This window comes from Myotis lucifugus, unplaced genomic scaffold (genome assembly GCF_000147115.1).
Source record: "Myotis lucifugus unplaced genomic scaffold, Myoluc2.0 scaffold_119, whole genome shotgun sequence".
NCBI classification, from domain to species: Eukaryota; Metazoa; Chordata; class Mammalia; order Chiroptera; family Vespertilionidae; genus Myotis; species Myotis lucifugus.
Window position 1 is genome coordinate 3,808,350 of NW_005871167.1, and position 8,754 is coordinate 3,817,103.

Genomic DNA, 8,754 nt, shown 5'->3' on the forward strand with positions numbered 1-8,754 from the left:
CCTCCATCTGATCAGTTCTATTTCCTAAGCTCGTTAGCTAGTTCTTCATCTCTTTTATTGAGTTCTTCAGCTCCAGATTAGGCCTGATCTCCGGGATTGGGCTTAAATTGGCAGTCAGATATCCCCCGAGGCGTCCCGGATTGGAGAGGGTGCAGGCTGGGCTGAGGGGACTCCCTCTCCCCGTGCATGAATTTTGTGCACCGGGCCTCTAGTATAAGAATAATAGTTATACCAGAAGAAGAGAGTGAGAAGTGAACAGAGAACCAATTCAAACAAACAAAATTGACGAGAATTTTACAAACCTATGGAAAAATCTGGATCCTCAAATCCAAGAAGCAAAGAGAACAACTAATTAACTCAATCCAAAAGACCTTCTCTAAGGCACATTATATTAAAACTGCAAAAGTTAATGATAAAGGGCCGCATTGCCCCGCGCCCCTGGGACCATGCTGTGCTGGCCGTGGCCGCCTGCCAAGACGCTGGGCCACTGCAGCCTTACAAGACCCTGTCCCAGCAGCTGGACTGCAACGGGGATGGCATGGTGAACATCTGCGAGCTGCAAGAGAGGCTCTGGAACCTGGGCATCCACCTGGGCCAGGACGCCGAGGAGAGAATTTTTACTACTAGTGATATCGACAGAGATGGGAAGCTGGATTTTGAAGAATTTATGAAGAACCTTACAGACCATGAGAAAAAAAATGAAATTGGCATTTAAGAGCTTGGGCCAAAATAATGATGGAAAAATTGAGGCTTCTGAAATTGTCCAGTCTCTCCAGATATTAGGGATAACTATTTCTGAAAAACAAGCAGAGTCGATTCTTCAAAGCATTGATAGTGATGGAACGATGACAGTGGGCTGGGAGGAAAGGAGGGACTACTTCTTACTTAATCCTGTTACAGATATCAAGGGAATTATCCGTTTCTGGAAACATTCCACTGGTACTGACATAGGAGACAGTTGAACTATCCCGGATGAATTCATGGAAGATGAAAAAAAGTCGGGACAGTGGTGGAGGCAGCTTCTGGCAGAAGGCATTGCGGGTGCCATCTCCCGCACAAGCACTGTGCCCTTGGACAGTATCAAAGTCATGATGCAGGTCCATGGTTCAAAATCTGACAAAATGAACATATATATTTTGCCAAAGACACGGTGAACCCCGGAGTGGCAGTGTTGCTGGGGTGTGGCACCTTGTCCAGCACCTGTGGGCAGCTGGCCAGCTACCCATTGGCTTTGGTGAGAACACACACGCAGGCTCAAGCCATGACCGAAGGAAGCCCACAGCTGCGCATGGTTGGCTTCTTTCCATGAATCATTTCCAAAGATGGGATACCGGGACTTTACTGAGGCATCACCCAAAATTCATGAAGGAGCTTCCGGCTATAGGCGTCAGCTATGTGGTTTATGAAAATATGAAACAAACTTTAGGAGTCACCCAGAAATGATATGTTGAACTTTTTGTTTGCTTTAGCGCAATTATACTGAAACTAGAGGCCCAATGCATGAAGATTCATGCAAGAATGGGCCTTCCTTCCTGTGGCTGCCAGCACCGCCTTCGCTCCGGCTGGAGCCGCCTTTCTGCCTTCGTTCAGGCCCAGAGCCGCCTTTCCACCTCCCCATGCTGCCCAGAGGCCCAGAGCGGTTGGGGCGGTGTGAAATGCCGGCCTCTCGGCGCCTGCGCATGCAAATTAACTTGCCATTTTTTGTTGGATTAATTTGCATACTCACTCCTGACTGGCTGGTGGGTGTCACGAAGGTATGGTCAATTTGCATCTTTCTCTTTTATTAGTGTAGATTCTCAGTAATCTCTAGAAGGACTTTTTCTTCTAGAATTGCAAGTTGATGGCAAAAGAAGTATTTTTTCACAAAAAGGAAGAGCTTATCAATGATCATTTAAACATTTAGGCTCAATTTTCTATATACAGGAATGTTTAAAAAAATCATAGTTTTGATAAGCTTATACAATTTTGAAAAAGCCAGAAAATTGAATTTTATCTCTTCTTCTTACTCCTTTCTACAAATCTCTGCCCTGAGTCCTCAATCTGAAACATGAACCTGCTTGAACTAAATCTGTTTTGTGTGGTGGAATCATAAATCATCCATCTTTATTTTTGGATGGTTCAAGTTTATGACAGCTTCTTTATTTTTTTTTTTGACAGCTTCTTTACTTGTCTTTTTCTTAAATGCAAGATGATTGGAAAACCTCAACACTTAAACTGTTTTATATATTTTGAATGCCTTTGTAGACTTCTTAACATTTCCTTGTAGAGCTGTTAATAGAAAGTCATTGCATGAAAGATATACCTTCTGGCAGCCAAATAAATATAGGGTTTCTATTCTTACCTTCCTTTAAGCTGAATAAGAATAAACATAAGTGGCTGGATTTCAAGGCATGCGAATACCCTAGTCTATTGATATCATTTTTGTATAAGGAGGAGTGATGAAATAATACTTATTTCTGTGGGCCTTTTTTTTTCTTTTCCTTGCACTGTAATTTGGTTCCTAAGAGGACACACAGACTGTCAGCATATTCCTGTTACGTTATCAACACAAGGCAACTTATTTGAAGGGTTCTGTTTATATTCTGTCTTTGCTTTGAAAAGTACCAGGAAACAAAACATTTTTATGGAGATCAGTTTTTGAGGAGCGTCTCTCTTTTTTTTCATCCTTTGTTTCCTACTTGAATCAGATTTAACTAGGAAGGTTTCTGGGGACCATTCTTTGTCATCTGAAATGTTTTAATTACTCGAAGTGGGTTGATCATGGGTGAATGATGTTCCCTGTCCTCCCTCCTTGTTGAATTTCTTTGAACCTGCAATTCTCCACTTTGGGCAGCACAAACCTAAGAGAATAGTACATATTAGTAGTAGCAAATATTAATTTTCCATATTAGGTACTTATATTTAAACAAAAGGCCCAATTTATGAACATACACATTCATAAGCTCTCTTGCCCCAAGTTTTAGAACATGTTATGATATAGAAAACTTGTTTTTATTTTATTAGAGCTATTTTTTTGTAATCAACTATCTTTTCTGATTTATGTGATTAGGACTTAGAATAACACTTATTAGTTGAAGTTATTCTTATCATTTTTTAAAATTTAGTTTCTAAACTTGTTTGATTTCTAGTAATTGCTGTTATAAATTACCAACATTTTAGTGAAAATTTAGTGACATAATAGGCATTTACTGTCTTTGAATCTACCTCTTGTATTTTATGAACCAAAGAGAAATGTTGGACTTGTCTTTGTGAAACATATTCCAAAATATAGTTTTCATTATATGAGTTATGACTGATACATGTCTCAGTATTTTTATAATACATATAAGCATGGGACTCTATCTTTTGAGTGGTTTGTACTTTGGAGTAATACATAAATGATAATATTAAGGTACATGATTAGCTCTTTCTTTTTTTACTCATAAACAATTATGGAATGGACAACTGACATTTCAAGCTACTGAAACATTATCATTGTTCATTATGAATTTAAATTGTGTGCTATTTAACATTTGTAAGGAGTGAATGTGATTTATCTGTGCATCTTGTATCTTTTGAAACAATGATCTTGTATCTTTTGAAAAGAGCCCAGAGTTGAAGATAGATTATTTCTGGCATCAGTGAATATTTACTTTCCATTTATATTAAAAAAAGATATGTATTTGTTTTAAAAAATTAATGATAAAGAATTCTTAAGGAATCTAGGGAAAAGAAGACGGTGACTTACAAAGAAAATCCCATTAGATTATTATTGGATTTTTCAGCAGAAACTCTACAAGCTGGGAGAAAGTGGAAGCAAATATTCCACTATTGAAACTATTGAAAAAGATAAATTACCAGCCAAGAATAATATATCCAGTAAAGTTATCCTTTAGACATTAAGGAGAAATAAAGACTTTTCCAGACACACAGAAGCTGAGGGAATTTACCATTGCAATACATACATTACAGGAAATAGTGAAGGGGGTTATTCTACCTTAAACAAAAAGCAAAAGGTCATAAAGCTATGTGTAAGATCACCAACAGGCAGACAGAAGCAGGTTATTGCAACCCTTTTTTCAAAATAGGGTACTATACACTTAATATCACATAAAGGTTAAAGGAAATAAAAACATTTAAAAGAGACAGGAAGAAGACAATAGCTTCTGCAATTAGGAAATAAACTCACAGCATAAAAAGGGATAATTTGAGACAATGAAAACATAAAAGGGGAGGGGTTAAGGTCTGAATTTGCACAGGGGAATGGGGATAAGATGCAGTCAGAGGAAAAAGGGCTACTGTATATAGGAAACTTACTTTTGCATAAACCTAATGGTAACCACACATAAAAATCTAGAACTGAGACATATAACATACAAAGAAAGGAGACAAAAGACAAATATCAATACCACCAAAGTAAAATAGCAGACAGAAACACAAGGGTAAAGAAACAATGGAGACACAGAGGTATCAGAAAGTAAAAGATAAAATGGTATAGGAAATCTTCATACATCAATAGTCACCCTACGTGTAAATAGACTGAACTCATTAATAAAAAGGCAGAGAGTAGCAGATTGGATCAAAAAACAAAACTCAACCATATACCGCCTTTAGGAGACACATCTCAGCTGCAAGAACAAATATAGACTCAATATGAAAGGGTGGAAAAATGATACTCCACGCAAATGGCATCCAGAGAAAAGTGAGTGTACCCGTACTTATATCTACAAAATAGATTTCAAGATAAAAAAGGTAACAAGAAACAAAGATGGATATATTTTAATTATAAAGATGACAATACATCAAGAAGACATAACAGTTATCAGTATATATATACCCAATCAGGGAGCACCAAACTATATAAAACATATTAAAATATTTTTTTAATTTTTATTTAAAAAAAGCATTCTTATTGATTTCAGAGGGGAAGGGAGAGGGAGAGAGAAACATCAATGATGAGAGAGAATCATTGATTGGCTGTCTCCTGCACGCCCCCTAAACAACTACTAACAGAACTAAAGGGAGAAACTGACAAAAGCGCAATTATAGTAGGGGGCCTAAGTACCCCAATGGCAGCTATGGATAGACCTCCCAAACAGAAAATCCCCCCAAAATGTGTACACAATTTGAATGATTATGAAGTCAGTGTTTATTAACATACAGTTCATTTTCAAAATGTAAAAGAATCCACAGAAATGAATAAAATGAATAATTTTTTTTTTATCAACACCTGTTTTCAAACTGGTGACCCTTCTGGTCCAGGCACTGCTGATAACTCAAAGCAATGGAATCATTTCGTTTGGTATTTTTGCGCCCTCAATTCGTCAACTGTTGCAGTTTTTGTACCATAACTTAATCTTTTATGTATCTCCATAAAAAAGTCTAGTGTATAAATTTTCTTTGTGCAAAGCTTAGTCTGGCTTCATCCATTATTTCAAATCAGTTAAACCTGAAAAGGAGTGAAAATTATGTGAGTTATCAAAATGTGCATACATGTTTTTGGGGGTACCCTGTATTAGACTCAAAGGAAGAGAGGTAAGGAAGGTTACATGAAATTCTTTGGTGGTAGGTTAAGGAGGCAGGAGGAAGCAAAGCAGGGGAATCACTGAAATTAGATAAAGAGTAAAATGGAGAGACACATACTTTAAAAAAATATTGGTGGGTATAGGATAGTTAACAATTCCGGCACATAGAGATGGCATTAGGGGAACAATATAACAATGAAGATTCTGTGGTCTCATGCTCTGCTGCAGTGGGTGTGTCCTGAGGGGTCTGGTAAAGACTTTGACATTCCAAAGGTATGTTATCTCAGATGCCAAAAGACAACAGACAGGCTCAATTCAGGTAAAGACTGACCTTTGTCAAGGAAGCTACAGGCCTAGGATGGGACTACCCTTCATGATCTGCGTTTAGTTAGGAATTTTTAGGTGGTTACTTTTGGTCTCTGAGTTTGTAGAGCCTGAACTTGTCAGGTTTGTATATAAAACACTTTTTTGTCCACGAAACATAGGTACCAAATGTATGGACCTCTGTCTTAGAGAGGATTTTATAAACGTGACCTCAAAGGTAAGGGAAGCAAAAGCAAAAATAAATGAATGAAACTATATCAAACTAAAATGCACAGCAAAAGAAACCGACTGAATGGGTACTATTTGCAAACAACTACTGCGATAATAATTGTTTGTTGATTTAAGTCACTAGGTTTGGGGCATAATTTGTTAAGTAGCAAAAGGTAACTAATACAGATTCTGGTACCTGGAAGTGGGGTGCCACCATAACAAACACCTAACATATGGAAGTAGCTTTGGGACTAGGGGTGTGGGAGGAATCTGGATATAGGACAGGGTGATAGGCACCAAAGTGCTGAGCGCTGCCACCAAGGCCACAATCTCCAGCACCTTCGGCCCACTGCAGACCACCTCCATTAGGGGCGGATACTCACAGAGGAAGTGCTTGATGTGGGTGCCACAGAATGGAAGCTGACAGACACAACGATGGAGAATCCTGCCAGCCAGCAGGTGAGGATGGGTCATGTGCAGACTCTGCTGCTCATCAGGGTAGCGGAGGGGCTGGCGTTGGGCAATGTACCCATCACAGCCATGGCTGTAAGTGATACCGGCCACAAAATGGGTCTGAGGCTGCCTGTCACCACTTGAGCCAAATGAAGCAGAGACAGGGATGAATCATGAATGAGTGTTTATTCCAATAATGCCGGCAGTACGGAGAGATACCTATGGAGGTCATCCTGAAAATTCTGCTCTAACATCTCCTACTAGCCGGCTGGTTACATTGGGATAAGGAAGAAGGGCTGAGTGCAAGGGGCAGGGGGCCAGGATAAAGACTGTGTGGTATGTGGTCAGTATGTGTTCTTCCAGGATCTTGAAGTCTGATAACAAGTTGGCTCATCTTCTATGAGGTTAAAAACAGCTCAGCCCGTTCCTTGGACCAGAGAGTGGTCAGCATTCCTGAGGAAAACTCCTGGAGGGGGTCAGGGTCCAGGCGTAGATCAAGTCGAAGCGTGTCCTGTCCTTGGTCTGCTCTCAAAAAGTATTTTCTTTTCTGAGTAATGGATCCATCCGGGCTCCAAGGGGTCTTGTCTTTCTCAGCCCTGTTTTACTTCTTGCAACATATCCTCCAGTTTCCCAGGGTCTGAAAGAAAACCTGTTATCTATAGGTAGTAAGGTGAATAACCATTAAACAACTGTGGTTCTGTTCCTATTACATGCCCTTCCACCAGTCACAAGGGAAAAGAACTCTGTGACCTCCAGGAAGATGTGGAAAAAGTCCTGGGCGATGCAGCCAGCAAAGCAGAGGCTCTTGGTCCCCGTGGCAATGTTGAGCAGCACCTTGGGTACGATGACAGTCTGGAACCTAATTTCTAAGCAGGACAGATTTCGGAGGAAGAAATGCATAGGCGTCTGCAGGCGGGTTTTCCGGCGAGGTCAAGGTGATGGTGACCAGGTTTCCAGAGACAATCAGGAGGCAGGCGAGCAGCAGGAGCAGAAAAGCTGCCGCCTGAAGCTCATTGGTGTCTGCCAGGCCTTGGCGGAAGGACTCGGTCATGATGCTCTGAGTGGCCATTGTGCACCTCAGGCCCTTTCCAGAAACCTGGGCAGGTAGCAGCATCAGACTTTAGGCTAAAGCAGAGGAACACTTCTCCTCAAGTCCGTTCCTCCTTTACCTGCTGCTGCTTCCCTGTGGCTTCAGGGGAGCAGAGCAGAAGCTCCTGGAGGCTCTTCCCTTGTCAGGAAAGTCACCTCTTTCAGAATCTTCAAATAATTATTAGATACCAGTGACTTTCCTCTCTCCCTTCATCTTTCCTTCCTCTTTTCTATTATTCCTTCCTTTTGTTTCCTCTGAGAAAGCCTAAAAATAACTCTTTGCTGCTACCCCAGTCCTCTTTTTATTTTATTTTTTATGTTACAAAAGTAGTTTATTACAAAAGAAATCCAACCAAAAATGCCTAATAATTTACATTGTTACAAGTGCCCCACTGCAGCCCATCTCTCCCTCCTCATGGGCGGAGGGCAGAGGGAGCAGCTGTTCCGGGTTCCACCAGCTCTGAGAGAGGAGAAGGAAATACACGATTGATGGAATTCTGGACAGGAGATCGGTGCCTGAGAATAACTGGGGAGGGAGTCCTGGGCGGAAGACGAGGTGGGGGAATGTCTGTATTCAAAAGAGGGGGCAAATGCATGTGCCTCTGGGCAAATCCTGGTTCGAAAACTGGGGGTGGGGGTGGGTGGGGGCAGAGTGAGATCTTCATAGTTTCCAGGGGGGTTGACTGCACAGGGCAGGGAGGTCCCTCCTCACCAGTCCAAGATCTGTCTCTCCCTCCCCCCCGCCCCCCCCCAATCCCTCTCAGCTGCCTCCTGGAGTTGGGGAGGGAGGCACAGCTGGCCAGGGGCTCGGAGGACCCCGGCGAAGGGCAGGAAGGCAGGTGGAGATGAGGGAGAAAGGAAGAAACTGGGGGGAGCCAGGGGAAATGCAAGGGGGTCCTTGGGAGCAGACTGGGAAGGCGAGGAGGACGGTGATGCAGAGAGAAGACCTTTGGAGCTGAGGCGGCTGCAGCTTTCGGGGAGGCGGTGGCATCCGGTCAGGGGAGGCTCTGGCTGAGATGCAGGAGCAGAGCCGCGTGGCCCTCCCCCGCAGGAGGTCGATGACCCCTCGCCAGCGGGCACCCTAAGTGGTGTCGTTATGACAGTTCCTGAGGCGGCTGTCGGGCGCTAGGGGCCAGCGGGCTCACCAGCAGGAGGAGTGCAGCGCGGAGCTGCC

At 42.2% G+C, this 8,754-nt stretch overlaps 1 pseudogene; it reads left to right on the forward strand.

Moving 5' to 3' along the window:
• Positions 1 to 409: 409 nt before the first annotated feature.
• On the forward strand, positions 410 to 1,154 carry LOC102427974 (annotated as a pseudogene).
• Positions 1,155 to 8,754: the final 7,600 nt, after the last annotated feature.